At 34.3% G+C, this 19373-nt stretch overlaps 2 long non-coding RNA genes across 5 annotated transcripts; one reads left to right on the top strand and one right to left on the bottom strand.

Moving 5' to 3' along the window:
* Positions 1-1356: 1356 nt before the first annotated feature.
* Positions 1357-7702, top strand: LOC149793160 (uncharacterized). Of its 2 annotated transcripts, none has more exons than XR_016422721.1 (3): positions 1357-1957; positions 3338-3397; positions 4759-7702. It is a non-coding gene; the product is annotated as an uncharacterized LOC149793160 (long non-coding RNA). The 2 variants fall into 2 exon arrangements; XR_016422722.1 differs by having other exon boundaries at positions 1361-1957; positions 3356-3397.
* Positions 7703-9462: 1760 nt separating this feature from the next.
* On the bottom strand, positions 9463-16022 carry LOC149793161 (uncharacterized). 3 transcript variants are annotated; one of them, XR_016422725.1, is made up of 4 exons: positions 15605-16022; positions 14922-15153; positions 11466-11592; positions 9463-10259 (listed from the first exon to the last, which is right to left on the bottom strand). It is a non-coding gene; the product is annotated as an uncharacterized LOC149793161 (long non-coding RNA). The 3 variants fall into 3 exon arrangements; XR_016422724.1 differs by having other exon boundaries at positions 15421-16022; XR_016422723.1 differs by having other exon boundaries at positions 14922-16022.
* Between the last annotated feature and the right edge of the window lie 3351 nt (positions 16023-19373).

The raw sequence follows: 19373 nt of genomic DNA on the forward strand, positions 1-19373 counted from the left end.
TACATGACCCAGTTTTATTTGCAAAATACAATAATAATAATAATAATAAAAATAATATTCCAGTTGGTTTGATATTATATTACCATACCCAGCTATCATCACATGGAAAACATGTCGCAGACCTGCATTACAAGCTTTAAGGGGTCATCCATTTAGTAGATCTATACGCAAAAAATCTGGCAAAGCTTGACCCACCCAGCCACCCCGTACCCATGCATACTTTTTACACACCCCACCTGCGTATGTATGCTTGACGTGCCCCCCACCCCAACTCTATAGAATGGCCTATATTTAATCCACGCAGAAACCATAAAGGATTAATAATATTAACATGTTTAAAAAACATACTCCACCGACGTTGAATGTCTGTCAGCATCAAAGAAATAAGCTGCGTAACTTTAAACAATTTGTCTAGTGTCTGCTAAAATTCAAATGCCAACTGAACCCAGTTGAACAGGTTATGTATTAAACAAATTATTATCAAGGTTTCACCCACACCATAACACCCCCCGTTTCCAATGTGTACATACATTATCATATTTTAGATAGATATTACTGATCAACTTCAAAATGTCTGTTTATTGCAGTAAATGCATTATATAAAGTGTATGAATGTTTCATATAGCATCCTTGTCAGTAATCCAATAAAGCTTGTGGATGATCAACACATTGAATAATGAACAGAAGTTGTGGACTAATAACCTTCAGTTATGAACTTGCTTCTTTGCATGTCCTATCTATACTCTAGTACAGTATGTTTAGCTTAATATTATGGTCAAAGCCTGAATTTGTACCTTGAGTATCCATCTAATCTCGCTTCAGAGGTCTGACCTTGTACTGGTGGTCATCATCTACATGAATAATATGAATATCTTTTATCATATAGTTATAGTAAGTATTGTTGTTTGAAGTCAGTTAAACTTTTCTTAACAGAAGTTGCTGTTCAGTTTGTCTGTTAAATATGTATAACTTCCTACAGTAATTGTACAGATGATAGTAGTGGAAGAATTACATTATAGAAATGTCTGTATAGCTTTAAAATTAATCTATCTGAAATAGCAATTTTGGATTTCTTTCTTTACTTAAAGATAAACATGACTGTATTGCACAACCATAATTTTTTGTTATATATACCTTTTTAATGTTGACATGATATTTTCCCAATACAATTCAGAGCACTAGATTAACTTTCCTTGCTCTCCATTGGATGCTCACATCTATGTTGACACATTCCTCTTTCCCACCATAATGGTACATACCTGCACCACCCCAAAACACCATGATCCAAGGGTAAGAATTATTAACCCCTTATATACATGATGTGTCTGCCAGGTATGACTGACTGCATGTACATGTACCAGGTTTTGAAAAAAGGAAAGAGAAATGTCCCAGATTTGTTTGTTTCAGCAACCTAATGGGATAAGTAATAACTGATGCCTTTTTTTGAAAAAGTGTATGACATAGGCAAAGTGTATGACATAGGCAAACTAATGATCAAAGCTGCTTAATTCCCATGCAGCTGTTCTAAAGATGTACTAATGGATGGCTATACAGGATGGGAGTTACCAGTATCCCAAACAATTTCTAAAAATGTGTAGGAATAACAGGGCATATTAAATGCTTATAATGTTTGCTTGAAAATAGTTCATTTTTCTTAATTGCTTTATTGGAATCATGATTTACAGTGTTGTGATCCATTAGTGACTTTTATACAATGGAATAGTTTTAAGACTCATTGTATGAATGAAATTGGAAAACTTGATTATTTCAACACTCGAATAGTAATTACAGGGAATATTTGGTGGTTTTTTTTCAGCTTAGAGCTTCTGCATTCTGTCCATCAGAGACTTCTACCACCATCTCTGGAGGCTGGCCAGGAGATGACCAGATATTTTATTGCAAAGATAAGCCGCTGTATGTAAGAACATCTGTTGGCCTTCTTTCAAATGGAAATGAGGTACATTTTTCTCTCTCTCTCTCTCTCTCTCACTCTCATTGGGTGTGTGATGCATATGTATTGGTGAGTTTATCTTCTTAGTTTTTGGCCTTTACATTTATGGAACTCAACTTTATTGATACTATATAGCTCTTTTGCTGTTAAATAACATACATACATACATACATACATACATACATACATACATGCTTACATACATACATATATACATACATACATACATACATGCATGCTTACATACATACATACATGCATGCTTACATACATACATACATGCTTGCTTACATACATGCACGCTTACATACGTACATACATACCACTCTGGTGGCCTTGTGGTTAGAGCGTCTGCATTGGATGCGGGAGATCGTGGGTTCGATCCCCGGCCAAGTCATAGCAAAGACTTACAAAAATGCTACTAATAGCTACCTCACTGGGCGCTCAGCATTAAGAGGTTAGTGTTAAGACTGGTCAGCCTGGTGTCAGGATAATGTGACTGGGTGGGTCATCATGCTACATGTCTGTGGCATGATGCCCCAGTGCCGGACATCACTATAAACTGCCACAACGCAGACATCATAGCAGTATGACAGAAAAATTGTTAAAGATACGTTTTAAAAAAAAATCAAAAACAAAATTCCAAATACATACATACAGGCATGTACACACACATAGATACATACACACACATATACACATACATGCATATATACTGCTTTCATATCAGATATAAACAGACTCACATATTCTCTTTAAAAAAGAAAAAGACCCTACATGTCATTTGACTGTACTATTCACTGTCAGGTGATAATAATAATAATAATGATAATAAAAATCCTTCAATTTCAGTCCTTGCCTCTTGTATAAAATACCTGATTAGCATGGATAGCGATAATTATGATTTCTGATGATTATGAAGACCATTGAGTGTCACCTTATGACAGAATTTAAATGTCACATATTAAATTGATACAGTTAAAAGAAATGAAAATAAATTATGAAATCATATTATTTCATGCATAGATTAGGCATTTTTTTTTTAAAAATGAGTAAATTATAAGAATGAGTGTTAATGGAAATCAGCATCTAAAGCACATCATTTGATAGCTTGGTTAATAAAAAATTATTTAAATCTGCTTTCATTAAGATTGTTTTTGTTTTTTTGCTATTAAGCTGATTAAACTTTTAGTTTAGTGGAGAAACAAATCATGAAAAAGATTAAAATATTTGTGGTATTATAAATGCTTGGTTGTTCAGTTATAGTTTATGAAAAGTAACATGATTGATTTGAAAGAATTACATTTCAGCTACTTATTAGGTTGTACAAAATATCCCTTTGCACTCAAATTTTCAAAAAATGAACTTCTTTCTGTATATTTTCAGATTCTTGTATGATTTCAGATTCTGCAAAGTGTTTGTCATGACATTGGATACTTCACAGAGGTAAGGAAATATAATTTATTACTCATTAAGGAAAGCAAAGTAAATAACTTCAAATGTATTTGTGGCAAAACCTGTTGAAATATTTGCTAGAAAACAAAATAAGATGGATGTACTGTCCAATCTTGAACAATTAAAGAAGCACGTAAGGAAGCCATGTGATCAGATTCACTCCCGCTTTTTGTCAGTTGATAATGTTTTTACAGGAATGTTTTGAATCTTGCAGTACTGTATAAATTTAATAAATCCTAACACTTTCTTTACCACAGAAAATTTAGAATTATGAATAAAGAAATTGAATTAATCATTTTAGAGAAAGTGGATGACTAGCATATCAATTTGAATATTAGTATGTATGGATTTTTATACAGTCCAGATAACAATGCCTCATTTAATTTTGTTTCCTTTTTAATGAACCAACATATGTTGAAGCACATTATATTATTGTTATATCCACCTTTTTCTCTATGTTCTTTTAATAACAGTTTGGTTTCTATATGATAGATGATAATTGTTTCATATACCTTTTCCAAATTTAGTTTATGGGTTGCTGTTTTCCAAATATAATGCACAGTTTGTTGATTTGCACAAAACCCTATTGGTTATTGTGGTCAGAAGTCAAGGCAGTGTTGCACCTTGAGTGAACTCAGGGGACATTCTGTCACACAAAACTTACTGACCTTCTAACTTAACAAATAATCATACATATATGATTGTTATAGCGGAATGAGGTACAAAAAATGTCCCTGCAACAACACAACCAAGTTGCAACACAGCAGCTTCACTGTGTTTGTGATCTGAGAAGTGTACTTAATGCATATCCACAAAGCATTGTTGCTCCTGATACACTAATAACAGCATTGAAAAGGCAAAGGTAAGACTCACATCGTTGTATCCAGTGGAATTTGAGTTCCTACATTTTATGCTGTTTTATACTAAATATACCATCACCAGATTCTATTTATTGGTCATTTGATAATAGCCATTATTATTGGAGGAAAAAAAAATCAAGGTCATTGTGAACCACAAATATAGTACAACTCACAAAGTTTATGTATGCGTTCTAAGTCACAATTTGTGGATATAGGTATCATTTTGGAGAATTTGATTACAAACACCTTTAAATAGCGTTTATTCACTTTTTTTGCACCTTGTTCATCAAAATTCCATTGCGTTGCTGAAATATTGCTTATATATATATATATATATATATAGAGAGAGAGAGAGAGAGAGAGAGAGAGAGAGAAAGAGAGAGAGAGAGAGGGAGAAAGATATAGAATCCAATAAAAAAAATTGGTTTCTGAAGGTGTAACATTGAAATTGGTTTTGGTATTCTTGATTTTTAATAAAATATATCCTTTCAGGTCTGATGTCCAGTCCAGTTCAACATCTTAAGGGCAGCCCTTTCCATGTGTAACTGAACAACTTCCTGACCAGCAGAGTAACTTATATGCCCTATCAGAATGGAGCATATCCATTTGAAATTGTCTGTCATATGTTATTTAAGGACGCTTTAAGTTTTATGCATAAATGTGAAGATAAGACAAGAACTGCATGTAATTTGGAAATAATGATAAATTTATTGCAAATATTGTAGGCTTCAGAAAAACTTATTTCACACCTTGAAAACAAATCTATGTGCATTTTCTTCCTGTAAAAAGCACCAGAATTCAACATCGCTTAATGTCCAGCATGTGTTAATTATCGATTACTTATGCCTATTAAACTTTTTTGTTCTTTACTGTAAAATGTCCCTGTGGAAGATGCCTTCATTTTCTTTTTTACACAAGTACCAAATGCAAACTTGATACTAAAACGGGTAAAAAGCATGAAAATATTTGGAAGTTTCACACAAATTTCATGATGACATTCTCATTTAATTGACACTTTTCAGTAATCTAAGCATCATTTTAATCTGTTGAATTTTGTTTCAAAACATTGAGCACATCTTCACAGGATAGACCTGTAAGAAGTTATGAGCCATTGAATGTCAAAAGTATGTGATTTTTTTAATGCTCGGGCTGTGTTAACTTGTCCCAGGTCATTGGTATTTTCAAGACTGTAATCTTATTGAAACATTGTCATGCCAAATATTTCTTACTTCCATTTTCACAACAAATCTGTTGCTATCAGAAACAAGTATTTTCAATATCTCTTCTGATTTACATTAGCTTTCACACCACTCCAGTGGCCTAAGTGGTTAGTTTCCATCTTGAATATGAGAGGTCATGGGTTCGAATCCTGGTCAAGTCATACCAAACACTTACAAAAATGGTACTTGCAGCTGCCTCACTTGGCACTCAGCATTAAAAGTTAGTGTTAATACTGGTCGGCCTGGTGTCAGGCTAAGTAACTGGGTGGGACATGATGCCCCAGTGCTAAACATCACTATAAACTGCCACACTGCAGACACTATAGTGATATGACTGAAATTTTTTAAAAAGCTGCACTAAAATTCCAAGTCTCACACGCATAGAGCTTTCACATAAATGTGTGCCACAGTAATATATTTAAAAACGACAATGACAAGACAGCTGCTGATTGGTCAAAATTTCTTTGGGGGGGGGGCATCATGACAGAAACGTTCATTCCTTTTGATTAATCATCTATCTTCCCTCTCCTATGTGCCTTTGAGTAGCACTCTCTCTAAATGACCATTTTATTTAAATGGATTGTTTAGGAGCAGGTTTGGTGGAAACTGCAGAGATGGTTGGCATTTATTTTTCAAATGCAAGTTACCAACTTTTTTCTCATGAAAACTAATTATCTATACATACCTATGGAAACATATACTGTTTATTTTGCTTTTATGTCTTGAAAATACTGGTGACTCAGGCAAGTGTAACAGACTGACCAGATGAAATATCTCATATTTTTGACATTCTCTCTCTTTTAACATCTGAAATATTTCCCCCTCGATCTTATAAGAGCATGGTAATTTTCCTCCAAAAAGGGAACTTTAAAGTTTTAAGTCTCAGGCAAAAGGACAGCTTATTTTATCATGAATTGTCGGTTTTTAGTTAGTATCATTATTAGTATTGTTGTTGAATATTGTCCTAATTTTAAAATTTTACTCTGTTTTCAGGTACATGAATGCATGCAATTGAAACAGTGAATAATAACATGAATTTATATTCTTTGGTTGGCCTGGATTACGTTTTTATTTTAGAGTAAATCAATTCCAGGTGAAATCTAATGTATACTCAATGTCGATTTACCATCAAATTATCCTAGAGAAGAAAAACTTGGGGATATATGTTCTTACTGTCTTTTTAATTTACTTGAAAAAATGTAGATATACTACAACATTTATTTAGTTTAAGGTACTTTAAAATGTACTTACACTTTAGAAATGTTTGCAGATTCCCTTTTGAAGAGAAAACTGATGATCTACAAATTCAAGAAATTTTGACTTCATGTTAATTTTAGGTTTAAATTTTTAATCAGCACTTGGCATACTGTCTTAGGATTTATAAGTGAAAAAATACCCAATAAATATGTAATAATGAAACTCCAATAAATCTAAAATAGTTAATAGTTCTCCTTAATACCTTGAGCGTAGATAAATATAAGGGTTCAGATAAATAAAATAAATAAGAATATGCTTATATTCCCCTTGATGATTTATTTGTCTTCATACTTGGGTGAATCATTATGAAATTAACACCATTTTGAGATATGGACTATCACTTCTTTGATATTTGGGTCACAGTTGTACAGAAAATTTGTTTTAAGTTGGATGAATCATTATCAACTGAAGACAATTCTGCATCATGTTACCTCAACATTATGACCTTCAGGTCAAGGTCATATTTTGGACCAATTGTTGTGTGCTCAAAATGCATGCCCCATTTTTCTCATGTTTAGTTCAGTTTGTCAACGATTATTTATCATATGCATCCTACATGGTGCTTAGATGGATGTTGTTGAGTGTAACTTATTTAACAGATCCAGCAAGATTTATGCTGCACTGACTTCATTTTCATTTTGCATTTATGTTAGCTTTAAGTCATTTTTTATTTCAGAGTCGTGCATCGAGTTGGTAGCTGGGTATGTTGTATTCAGTGAACATGTCTGAAGTTTGGCTCCCTACAAAACTTTATTAATGTATCCATGAAAATGGCACAATGACATGCAAGCTACCTTATTTGTACACTAGCTTTGCTATCTTCAGACAGCTTCATTCATTCCTATTTAAAAATTTTGAAACTGCCTCAATACAACAAAATCATAGCAGTCAATTATGTCATCATCCTTTGACTTTGTGATGAAAGCTATTGTCATGTATTAAATAATACAAGTGCCAAATCTTGAGTTTTTTGTGTTAACACCACCCACCCCATCCATTTTTAGATGGTACATGGTATTTAACATGTCTGACAGTGTCTCTCCCGTCATGTTCTTCCATCCCAAATTTATATCAGCCAATTAATTTCTGAAGTACACCATGAATTGAAATCAACTTTGCACTAAGAACTTACAATTATAAAACAGGGTATATTACACTGTGTATATTTCTTTCAAATTTCTTTTGTTTTGCTGTTGTTGTTGTTGAGTTTAATTATAGTGGCATGTGCACAATTGTACATGTGCCACTTTTTTCTGACTGCACTGCAGCCTGCTAGTTGTTCCTGGGGAAAGTAATGGTGCCACCTCCCCCAGGCTTTTATGGGTTCAAGGAACCCTGATAGTTTGGCCTCAATCTGTGGGTCCATAAAGGTCCCTTACAGTTGAATGGGTGGCTGTCATTAGTGGGAAGGAGAGCTCGGGAACAGTCCTGGTTGCTTCATATCGCTGGTTTTTTGTTGCATTTGCCTGGTGTTTCTTTTGTTTTGTTTTTTTTTTCAAAATGTTCTTAAAAGGGGGTGTGTTCTATGCTGTTTATAGAGATTGTTAGTAGAAATCATGTATGAAGAGAGATTTTCAAGGTTATTATGGTATTACTAGTCGAGGTGTTTAGGGTGTGTTTCCTACGTTATGTTATTTATAAGTTTTTAGATATTGCCTCTTTAAGTTATTTATTTATCAATGTTTTTAGAGATTGAATGTTATTTCTACTTTATTTAGCAAGAGACCAGAGTCCTAGCCAATTACACTGTTCGTTAAGGACATCTAGGACCGGAGTCCTAGCTGATTACTCAGTTCATTAAGGACATCTAGGACATCCGATTTTGCGGTTTCCTTAGTTTTTGATAGGTGCTTCATAAGTGAATTATTTATTAATATTTTTATAAAATTTAATGATATGTTATGGGTTTTTATGTGGGGGCTTCTAAATTTATTTAGCTAGTTACTGGGTCTTTTGGTTTTGTGGGGATAGTAATTATATTTTGTTCCTCAGTCCTGCTGAGTCTATGAATTTATTTATATTTTTATATGCTGATTGTTTGTTTTTTTTTATTAGAGTCCATAAGTAACTCTGAGTATGTGTGCGGTGATCCAATCTCTTTTTGGTTTTTGATAACTATTTTCCTAGTGAGTTGATATTTTGGGCATATATTGAATACATGGTTTAGATCTTCGGTGGTGTGGCAGTTAATTTGTTAAGGTTTTTATGTTCTATCTAACAGCTGCTTAATGGTTATTTGAACCTAACCTTGATTGTAAACTGCTGTAAACAGATAAGTCCCTGTGAAACGAAATTCATTTGTGAAATCTTGCTACATTAGTGGAGGGGAGCAGGCATGTAGGTATTCATCACTTGTCTAAGAACATTTTTGTGGCTTTTGTACTCTGTTACAGTTGTCAATACCTATCAGTCATGTCCCCAAAACTCATAATTAGTACCAGTCATGAATCTGATTGCATTTTAACAGTTATGAAAGATTTCATGGGTTGGAACCAAATTTGGTACAATCTACTTAAAACTCAGTTGTCAAAACTTAGAATCTAATTTTAAAGGAGATATCACTCCTGTTTAGACTTGTGTTGCTGAATGTTGCCCTTTGATTGCATCATTTTGGTTGGGGTATTTCATATGGATGCAAGTATATTATAACAGTGCATTTCATCAAGCACTGTTTCAACATTGATCATGATCTAAATATGTAAAGAAAAAAATACTAGACTGCTATTATGAGAAGTTTATTTTCAGAGGAAACGATAGCATCTTGTTAGAATGTGTTCATGATAAAGCCAATAATTGTGTAAGTACTCCTTTTACATTTAAAAAATGGTTTATGCCATGATTACCATCATCATACAAAAGACCACGCAGGGTCTGCAGGTGGTTTAATGCGTTTGGGGGTAGAAGTACATTAATGAATGGCACCTGGACATTATTTTCAGTTTCTATTTCTCCAATCGGTCCATTATGGTCTACATCAAAAGTCTCCACATTGATAGCATCATGGCCTAAATTGGCCAGGTGCAGGAGGACACCTTGCATCCAAAGGACAAGAGGAGATTGATGGTCCATTGAACTTAGTCTATGATAGTTCCACTGATTATAGAACCCATCTAAAGAGCGTTGAATTCGGGGAAGGAAAACAAAATGGAGGATGATGAGATCAACTTCATCCAAGCTGGAAAGAAGTCCCAAGTCTTCCATAAACGTGAAGAGTCTTTTGTGGTAGCTAGACAATACTCTATTTGTCTCTGCTCAAAGTTGCTCAATGTGGACACTCAGTCCTGTTACAAAACGTCTTCTGCCAACACCTTTCATGTTAATGACAAAATGAGCTACATCAATATGTTCAAGTCCCTTGTCTGCTCGAACTCGTGATGGCATGCCAAATGCCCTTATATCCTCTTGAAAATAGCCAAGTACAGTTTGAGCCAAATTATTTACTGAACACTTTAGGTAAATATGCAGCCATGAATTACAAAACACAAAGAAATAAGCTTGTGGTTGGAATCCATGTACCTGAAATAAAAAGATGAAACTTAAATGTCAAATTATAAATTGGAGTTTTACTGGCTAGTATTAACTCTGTACAACAAAACAGTGAAAGAAATTAGGATAGTAATACAGATATTTTCTACATAAATGAAGGAAGTAGCCAAATTAGACTTGCTTCCATGCTAATGGGTCAAAGAAAAGCAGCATATGTATAGATTTGGATAATTAAGCTTAAGTATGTTTAACATTAACTGTGATTTGATTGCAACATTAATATCAGAATTCATAACAATAATCAGACAATAAAAGAATTGAAGATTGGTCAAAATATTTAGAGTGCCAAGCATTTGACTGATTTCCTGAAATAGACTATACGTGATTATAGTTTTTATTCTTTTCTCTTGCAACTTGTTGGAACAAATTTCCCAGAAAAGTAAGATATGCAAACTTTCATTAATATAGCCATCTGATGTTTAGTACAGCCCATGCACCAACAGCATGTCAGATGACAATTTTCGACTTCATGTAATACAAGTGAGAAAACCATTATAACAAAATATGAAAATGACACTGAATTAAAAGACTGAAAATATCTGCAACTGATTGAAAAAGGGCCTCTTGCTTACTCCAAGTCAAAAAGAATATCATACCTTCAGCTGAGCCAGTATGTGTTTGCCACTTTTCAGTAACTTACTGCACACTCAAAATGAGCTAGTTTTTATTACTCCTTGAAAATAACAAGTAATTCAAACACTACATTGAACACATAATCTATGCATAATGTCATGAAAGATAATTCTTAATAAAAGTATTTAACCTGTTTTTTACTGGTTCTACATGAACGTTTAAAATGTAAGAGATGTTAAATTGGACCAATGCAAGTCTGAAAATTGCACTTTCATCTTTCAAAATTTTAGAATCATCAGAAGGCATGTTCCAAGCCACATTCATGGTCTTATAGTTAATGTCGCAGTCACAGCCTTGTTTTGTGCTTTCCATCACTTTGTCTTATATATCCATTAACTCTGGAACCATTTGATAATGAGAGATGACACCTGGCACACTTGTACATTGTCACTAGAGTGCATAGTTTACCAAACTTTTGGTCATATTGTCAAGGTTAAATATCCAACTTTATGTACACATGCTTTTTGTGTCTTTAAAATGTTAAGGAACAACAAAATTCTAAAAAGAATTGGTACATGTTTTGTATCATTTTAAAGAACATACCAAAGTTGGCTAGGTACTGTGATATTGTAATTTCTCTGACATATTGCTCTCCTCTGTCTCACTGCTCATCCAACAGGGTCAATAATTTGTAATCTGCAACATGCCATCTCAACATGAATACCATGCCCTATAGGTAAAATATTAAATATGAGATATATTTCACTATTTCATTATTTGTGTGCTTTATTGAATAAAATTAAAATTTGTTATACTGCCAATATTTTCAGGTATGTATGTATATATGCATTAATAATTGTTATGTTACACAAGTCCTTTTAGCCCCTCCCCCCCCCCCCAGTGTGCTTCCGGTTGGCTGAATATCCTGTTGCTGACCATAGCAATTTTTCCCCTCTGGGTAAATTGTTTAAATAAAAAATCCTGAAACTGATTTGTGCATCTAACTGAGCCGGTTTTGCCCAGTATTTTAAGTGCTTAGTACGTTATATATTCTAATCATTATAATATATATAATGTAAGAAAAATACCTACCTATCCCAATTTTAAAACCGGTACAATAGAAAACACTTTTTTTTGCCTTACACTGAAAGAGACTTGAAATCATGGGATATAATTGTTGGTGTCTAAATCTATGCAATGTGGTTTGAGAATTTTCATGCAATGTCATGAGGATATACTTATGCAGTGGGTGGGTTTTCACATAAAATTTAAGAAATTTCACTTAATTGGATTATATCTGAGAATCGGACTGTGTTAACTGACTTAAAGGTGAACATATTTCAGATTCATTTTAGAATGAAAACCATATGTCATATATGGGAGGAAATTATAGTGGGTGTGGCCTGATAGTAAAAAAATAGAATACATGCATTTGTGTTGTATGAATATAATATAGTCCGAACAGTTACCTCATACCAGGAATTGTTTTTAAACTTGCTATTAAATTTAATACACCGCACTCAGCAAAACTGTTGAGAGATAGAATCATGGGTTCCAAGCAGTTGTCAGTCAGTCCCACTATCACACTTTTCTTTCTGACTTGAAAACCATTAGAGATACTTTGATGAAACTTAGTAAACTTATTTGTTGCAGATGTGCCTGTTGCTACCCACATTTCAAAAGTTGCAATATTTTAAATTTTATTTGCTTTTTTAAAATGTTTTTGGCTATTTATTTGCATATTTCTCAATTATCCACACTTTGTATCTTGGGGAAAATTCAAAGTATCTCTATATAAATTTATAGATATACTAGAATACATTTTCTCTAGTCAAGGTTCCAATATGTTAACCTATCTACAGTACACCTTGGCAGATCAATGATATTTTACTGCTTTTTGTACTAGCAGCATCTAAGGGATTTCATAAGCTGCATTTGTAGGTATGTAATGCCAACAAACCAACAGTGTGTAACCATGGTGCATTGTACATCGGCCAAAAAAGGAGGCAGTTCATTTTAAAAGGATACTTTTTAAATTTACATAGAAAGTCTATATACCAGAGAGAAGCCATTACTGGTGTTATGTGAGAGAAAGGATGTATTTGTACAAACACAGACTGGCAAAAGAAAATTGCTTATTTATTAGTCCATTCCAGTTATATTCTCCCCTAGTCTCAATCATGTAGGAATAGTGTTCAAATTTGAACAACCTGACTTTGATTGGATTCAGTGGCCACCACATCCAATGAAATTCACAGACCCAAAGCACTGAAATACCAGATCGATCCACCAAGGTATAGACAGACTGACATATCAGAACCTTGGCTAGTGAAAATCATTTGATAAATTATATAGACTGGTAAAAAGATTATTGACATAGATGTGCTTTCCAATATACACAAAATCATTCATTTTTATGTTTTCATCCATCTCTATTTCATTCAGGTCTTTTGCAGATGCACAACTTCTAAATCCAAGATACGTTTATGAATTTTTTTATACATATATTTGACTAGTGCTGTAGATGTGACTTGTGCTAATCGTGATCCTGCAGTTTCAGTATTTTTAACGTTTTCGTTCTTTTTTCATTCTCCACACTTGTTTCTATGGTAAAGCTCCAAAATTATTAAAGATATATCTGTACAATAAGGTACACATATCTGAAGCTTTTTGCTGTTAAGAATTCCTCACTATCATTTTAATCCTTTTGTTAATCCATCAATGCATTAATCACACTTCCAAAACTATTATAGATATCTTCATGAAGTTTGGTGCACAATTTAGACAAGTGGAATAAATCAGCCATCTTGCTGTCCACAAATCTTTATTTTCAATATTGTTCTATGACTATCCATCAATTTATTATCTAGATTTTCAGTTCTTTGACCAAACTTCAAACCTGTTTTGAGTGATTTCTTTAAAATCTGGTACATGAATTAGACTATTTTTGTATATCTGACTTTTGCTATTCATAGTTCTCTCATGTTTCAATATATTTTTCTCGTCCATTTTTTTCATCCATCAATCACAATTCTGCTTTGTACCAGTACTTAAAATTGAAGATATCTTATGAGAATTTATCAATATATTACACTAAAGGCATGTCTATGCCTGTAGCTAATGTTTTCTGATTGCATTATTTTTATTTTTGTCTACATGTTTGTCCAATCGGTGACTTGATTTCTTGAACATTTGTTCATGTTTTTCTTTTACACAAACAAAAACCAATATTTCTGTTACTCATCCATGTCACCAGAATCTAATATACCAAGAATAAATTTGACAAAAATAAGCACATGTGGTAAAGTTATAGGCATAATGTGGGTATGTATACACTTAAGATGCCTATAACTTTCCTGATTATTTTGTTAATACTGACTTCAAAGTTAGCACCTTTGACAAATTCTTCTCTATCTCCTAGGATATTTATTGGAGCAGAGTATACAGATAACATCATATTCCTCTTCAATTGTTCACCTAATTCACTTAAAACCACCAATTAATTATTAAGGTTTATTGCTTGGCAAAGATGTATAGATAATCTGTAAAGTATATCATATCATACAGCATTATGGACTGCATTTCCTGTGACAATACACTACAGACATGATATGAACAGATTAAATGTACAGTAAATAACATTTTTCTGTTAATGAATAGATTATTGTTTTTGTTTGTACAAATATTCCAATCTTCATAGTTGTGGCAGGTGTTTTTTTCTCCAAAAGTTTTGTATAGAATGCTATCACTGCTACAACTAATTGTACATGTACTACTGCTACTGCATGTCCTCCAGTTGCCATAACCACTGCAAGTAGAGGTAGCTGCAATAGTAACTGCAATTTTTTTTGATCCTTTTGGATGTCTACTGAATTATCTTCTCATGTCTTCGGTGCATAAAGGCTGTAAAGTACCATGAGAATGGGACTTTAATGCCTTGACTTGTGATGCCCTTTTAACAGATGGCCAGGTCTTATCTGGGCAGAATTTTTTGAGTATGATGCAAGTAAGAATCCTGAACACTATGTCAACAAAATTTCCCACAAACTTTATACTTGCCTCTTAAAATGCCTTGCATGTTTTCCCTGACTCAGGCGTGAGGCTCAAAATATTACAGATCATTCTTTCCAAATCATCATCTGAAATGTCACTGTATCTGTCAGGTGGTAGACCAGTTCTTAATCTGTGTCTTCAGAGTGTCCTTTCACTCACACTGAGAAGATCAGCAATTGCTTTCCAGCTCATTCCAGTTTCCCGCAGCTGATATATCTGATCACAAGGAATTACACATCTGTAAAATGAAATGTAAATGCAGTTAAACCTGTCTGGCAGTGCACAGCATTGGCGAGACCATCTGCCTCGAGACAGCAGGCTCTCTTGCACATAATAGCTTGTTATTTAATGATATTAACCTATAATGAAACCATCAGCCTTGAGTCCATATTTCCATGGCAGAAAACAAGGAAAACTAGAGAATTACATGTATCACAGTCCACATCAACTCTCTTTTTCACATGTTTGAAAATTATACTGCTAAACATTATCAATAAACACATACCATAAATAAAGAATATTTCTCCTATTATAATCCAAGAGGTGAGTCATTTTCATCAAATGTTTGTGAGAGCTTATCAACAAACAAGACATCAATGTTTAAAAACTTTTACAAATTTTCAATCCGTGGGTAAGGGCTCATCATGCTTATCAGCAAACATGGACTTATCTTCAGAGAAACAGGATACCTTGGTCTCCCACCAGTTCTTTCAGTGACTGGGCAGTATCACTGTGGTAGTGTATGGTTCTGAACAAGACACAGAGTTTCCAAGACTTGCTGGATACCCACCAACACAGCCATGAAGTCTTCTTGTAAGAAAGGTGTCAACTTTAAAGCAAAATAATTGTATTAATTAGTCATAAGGATTAACCTAACACATAATTCTATGTAAGCACAAAGGTCATCCTGTGTCATAGTAAGTTAAGGGCTGTGCACACTACAGATATTTGCAGTAATGTTCTTCATCTTCAGTCTAACTCCAGCACTCATACGATTTTTTATACTAGGTCGCTGATTGCGGCATTAAATTTGTACATAAAAACTGGACCCTGCCCCGTCATCCCAGGTGTCAGCAGAAGTCGTCCTATGGCGGACCAGCAGAGAGGGTGAACAGGCCAATGGTCGAAAAGTGTCGAAAAATTAAAAATAAGCCTTCCTACGGACGATCCAAAAATAAAAAGTGTTGCCAGATTTTAAAAAAGCGTCGACACTTTACTGAGAAAATCTCTCCGGAATTTGTATAATTAATATTACTCTATTGTCGTTGGTGATTTTTTCTATTTTATTATGCATGCGTTTTACGCAAATTACGTCTTCGCCGAGGTCCCCCCACCCACCCCCTCTGCTGCTATAATTAAATCATTATGTTATATTAAAATAATGGTACATCCGGAATCTCATACTGTAAGGATAGCTCGAGAACGATTAGAAGCAATCAAAAAATTTCTTCCTGTCAGAGACTCATTTAGAAAAAACTTGCAAGCACAGCAACAATCACAAGTTGAGTACGAAGAGGACACTAAAAAACTATTTAAACCCGTCACTGCAGCTACTAAGAAAGCTGCAGCGGCTGTTGAAAAAACTATATGGGGAGATATTGCGGAGGAAGATGAGAAGAGGAAAAAGGGTATTTTTCCAGTATTAGAACAAACTGCAGCGCAAACTGAAAAAATAGCAAGAAGAACCAAGAAAACAAAGGATATTTTACGAGATCTTCCAACTGATATAGCTGCGGCTCAACCTCAACCCATTGGTGAGGAAATACTTGAAGGTATTAAAGAACTTCGTACTGAGATAGGTGATATGAAAGATCGTGAAATAATAAAACCAGAAGAAGAGAAAGATGATAAAAGGGAAATGATTATGCTGAGCAATAAATTTACCAAGGCGGGCATCAGATTCATAAGAGAAATTAGTGATATTGATACGTTATCAAAACTTGCAGCAGAAAGTAAAGATAAAAAAGAAAATTTATTAAAACCTGAATATAGTCGCGCTCGTATTAGTAATCCCGAAATCTGGTATAAATGGATATATCGTATATATTACAATAAAGATAGAGTTTATTCTAATGATGAGATATATAATGATTATCGCAGAAAAATAAACACGTATCTTGCACAAAAAGAATCAGAAGTATCACAATCTCTCAGAACAATAAGTGAGGAAGAAGAAGTATCACCCTCAAGACTATTTAAGAAATCACCCTTACGACTATTTAAGAAAACAACAGAAGAAGGAGCAACGGGAAGTGGTCTGGGAAATAATTTTGTTTGTCCTGATAATATCCTCAATGATGTTTCACGGTTAGAAGTTCTCATAGGGAGAAAACGTGCCGGAAATAACTCACCAGAAATAACCAATGAAGCAGGTGATATTTGTCGGCGATTATTTCAAGGTGGTGTCATGGATACTGGCGTTTACCGAGAACTTATCGATGAACTTGTTGATGATTACAGTGACTAGTTGTTAGATAAATGGTAAATAAAATAAGATGATAGTACACAATAATTATCGTAAACCCGTACAGGTCAGAGCGGTAAACTCACGATTACCAATCTACAGAGCTATTTACGGAGATGGATTTGGTGATGTTGTACGGGGATTATTTACAAGGATAGCCCCAAAAGTAGCACCTGTTGCAAAACAATTATCGATGAAAGCTATCGATGTTGTTCGTGAAAAAGCTCCTGGTGCAATTGTCAATGTTGCTGGAAAGGCGTTCACGGCGATCAAAGATAGACTAGCACGATTAATACGACGAAGATCACAGCCACCAGTGAAACTGGCAAGTACCGAAATTATGCCCGCAGACGCAAGTAAAATAATAAATTAGGCTGCAAATCAAAAACTAGCGGAATTATCTGAAGAAGCAGAAGGAAATATAACAGCAAATTTAATAGCAGGAAGCGGTCTTCGTCGACAATGATAATTTAGATCACCATTTGGAAAAATGGTAATTATAATAAAACGTTTAAACGTATGTCCGACCCAGCATTTGACATGGATGAACCGGTCTTCAAAAATGAACCGGTACGTGATTATCAATTTTATTCCTATGACGCAAGACAACCAAATCAGCAGGGGAGAATCGAATTACAGGTTCAGGATACAAGTAGATATTTCTTGCCCGCTGAGGCGTTTATTGAAGTAGAAGGTAGACTTGTAACGAATGTTGTAGCTAATACGCCATATGGTGCCAATCTGCGTATTGGTTTTGTCAACAACGGGATTATGGCGCTGTTTGATAGCGCCACATACATGATTGATGGAAAAAATATTGAATCAATTCAGAATGATGTTGATGTTGCTACAACAATAATTGGTCTAGCGAGATATTCTGATGATTACACAAGATCAGCCGGTCCAACAATGATGTTTGCTAAGGATATTACTGACTACGCTGATCATGTTCAATATATTAAATTACGGACACCAGTAGGTACCGCAGTTGATCCACAAACAGATGATTTTGAACATGAAGCTAAACCAGGTGATGCTTTTGATATTATAAAAAGTGTTAATACGAGATACAACTTACGATTTGCAACACGCCGAGCAGCGTTGTCAGGAAATGATAGAAATTTTTCATGTGCAATTCCACTGTCTCACATCTTTGGATTTTGCAGAAATGTTAGAAAGATCATCTTTGGAGCTAAACACACAGTTATGCTCGTAAGAAAAAATAATGATAATGATGCAATCTGGCGAGGTGTTGGTGTTGCTGATGGTAAAGTAAATATATCGAAGCTTTCATTGTGGATGCCAGTAATGATTCCATCTATTGCTGAAGAACAAAAATTACTCTCTTTTACGGATCAAGGCGGTAAATCATTGCTATCATGGTTAACAGTAACCACAGATGCTACTCAAAGTTCTGTTAATGGTTTATTTACGTGGAATATAGCATCACAGCAAGGTATTTCTGCGCCACGACATATTTTTATTGCGCTGCAAGATAATGCTCAGACGAATAATCAAGAACGTTCACATATGATATTTGACGACCTTGGAGTTAATGAAGTTTCCTTGCGGATAAATGGACATCAAGAACCAGCTGAAGATATAATGTTAAATTTTGATCAAAATCACGTAGCGCGTGCATATTATCGTTTAATGTCATTCATGGGACGTGATCAAAATGTGGATACCGGTTTGCAAATATCACAGTTAGATTTTACAAATCTATATCCGATTTATTATTTTTCACTGGAACATCTTGATTTGTCCAAACAATCTGTCGTTGATATACACTTTCGAGCTCGTGTTACTAACCCTCCTCCTGATATAGCTGGTCCACCTCTTATTCGCTGCACCTACAGATCAATCGCTGTTATACTCAGTGACAAAGCGATGTTACTTGAAGGTGGTAGTGGTCGAATGAGAGTCGTTGATGCACCAGTGGAAAATCTTTAATCATGTTATTTGAAAACACAAGTATTATCATAAAATGCCAT

The sequence above is a fragment of the Sinohyriopsis cumingii genome, chromosome 8 (genome assembly GCF_028554795.1).
Source record: "Sinohyriopsis cumingii isolate HCF-2022 chromosome 8, ASM2855479v2, whole genome shotgun sequence".
In the NCBI taxonomy this organism is placed as follows: domain Eukaryota; kingdom Metazoa; phylum Mollusca; class Bivalvia; order Unionida; family Unionidae; genus Sinohyriopsis; species Sinohyriopsis cumingii.